This window comes from Piliocolobus tephrosceles, chromosome 10 (assembly GCF_002776525.5).
Source record: "Piliocolobus tephrosceles isolate RC106 chromosome 10, ASM277652v3, whole genome shotgun sequence".
NCBI lineage: Eukaryota > Metazoa > Chordata > Mammalia > Primates > Cercopithecidae > Piliocolobus > Piliocolobus tephrosceles.
Window position 1 is genome coordinate 103,682,206 of NC_045443.1, and position 2,336 is coordinate 103,684,541.

A 2,336-nucleotide genomic window follows, 5' to 3' on the forward strand; every position below is an offset into this window, starting at 1 on the left:
CTGCCATGTGGGGAGGGCGTACTAAGAATAAAGCCGCATCCAAGGAGAGTGAGTGGAAAGGAGGCCAATGAGATCCCTTGAACTCCTGGATCCAGCTGTGCCTGAGACACACACCTGGGCTTCTCGGTTCCATGAAGTAGTAAATTAGTCATTACTTAGCATGGTCTGAGTGGATTTCTGTCATTTGCTACTGAACAAAGATGGAGAGGGCATTATGTGGAAGTTAAATACATATTAGTTCTCTCAACTTTTCCTCCTTAAAGTGACCACTGCCCATTAACCCCACAACAGTTGACAACATGTCAGCTGCTGCCACTACAAGCAACCCTATTTTTTCATTACACTTACTATGTCACATTTGGTCCAGCCTCTAGGCCGTGCACAGGCTATTCTTTCTGCCTGGATACAGAATTATGTCTTTTCCAAGGGCCACACTTCAAAGCAAATACACTCCACAAATGACCTACAGCCCCTCTAACTGCAAATGACTGCCCATTTGCTAGTGGGGGCAGGGGCTATAGTAAGAATTAAAAGCCCATGGGTCTTTAAATGTCCTATTTTAAGTCAGTGAATATTGCCCTCCCAAGAAAGGACTATTGTTTCTCATTCATATTGAGTTTTATATTCAAGGTAACTTCATAGAATTTCTCTCATTCCTTCTTTTTCGTACCCCTGTTAGAGTTGGGTTGAGAGAGCAATGAATACACCCATTAGACAGATGAGAAAGCTGAGTTCCAAAAAGGTGTAGCAACTTAACTCAATTGCAATTATCAAGTCCAGACTGAACTTGGAATTCTTCCCACCTCAGCCCAACCTGAGACGCACCAACATGTTCTAATCTGGCAAGCCACAATTATAAGCATCCATTCCCCAACCTCCTCCCGTACCCAGCACCTCGTCAATTTGGACAACTAAGCCCTATCAGGTTAGGTTGACAGATAGTATACAGTATGCCCAGTTAAATTTGAATTTCAGACAAATTTTTTTTTTAGTATAAGCATGACCCAAATATTGTCTGGAATACACTTATACTGAAAAATTATTCATAGTATATGTGAAGTTCAAATGTAACTAGGCATTCTATAGTTTTATTTGCTAAATATGGCAATGCTACATCAGATGTTCTTCCAGTAAACTAGGAAAGGGGTGCAAGTTGTTATTTGGAAAGTCAGACTTTTCTGGCATGGATCCTATAACACTACTACTCTGTGCACAGCATCACTGTCTAATGTTTGATACTAGGGTAGGGTTTGATGTGACTTGATATTATGGCCAGGATCCAGGTACCCTTCAGTCTTGTTCTATGATGCACCTCTCCTTCCAAGAGCTTTGTGGAGGGTCTATTCGCACAAGAAATAGTGGCAAAATGGGACTCAAGATACTATGTCATTCTAGGCAGAGCCGTGAGTGGCCTTCCCCATTAGGAAATCATGACCCACTGATCTTGGACTCTGATTAATCCCAATCAGATTAGCAACTTCCTGCCCTTGGGATAGAAGGGAGTGCCTAGGGAAAGGGCAGGCACAGGAAACTGCAATGTGGGGGAAAAGCGTGGTTGAGTGTTAGCCTTTGATGACGTCTAGAGTGCAGAACTAAGGAACCTGGTGAGTAGTCTCTTTTGGAAACCAAGACTGAGAACATGTAAATTTGGAAGCTATGGGATAAGCCGAGGTAGGTTCCACAATCAGGGAGGAGAAAGTCAGGGTACAAAAGGAGAAGAAAGCTGATACGCAAAGAGAGCAGAATAGAGGGTATACTGTCCTCTTCAATCCACCACTCCAATTCTTAATTCCAGCTGCACTGCAAGCTGCATTTCCTCTTCTGAGAACTTCGAATAAATTCCCTTTTGTGCTTAAGCTCATTTGGGTAGGTGTCTGTTACTTATATTGATTCTGTCACTTACTTGACTAAGAAAAACCACCAAATAAAGAAGCAAGCTCTCTGGTTCAGTTCATTGCAATTTATTTAATTTAAAAATAAAAACAGAAACAAAGACCAAAATGAAACAAAAATCAGTTTCCAATAAAAATACAAACACTTTGGGTAGTTATCCAGCTTTTTTTTCCCCTGTAGGCTGTTCTGGGCTCAAACCAATCAAATGAGTGAAAACCAATTTTGACAGGAGCCATAAAGCATGTTGCACCAATTAAATTACACCAATATATTATTATAATACCTTTGAAATGCCTTTCAGACCAATAAATAAAAAAGACAAATTCAAATAAAAAAAGTCAACTTTTTATTACCAAAAAAAAAAAAAAATAGAAATTAAATAAAAGTCACAACGTGGATTTTTTTTTTTTTTTTTTTTTTTTTTTTTTTTTTTTTTTTTTTTT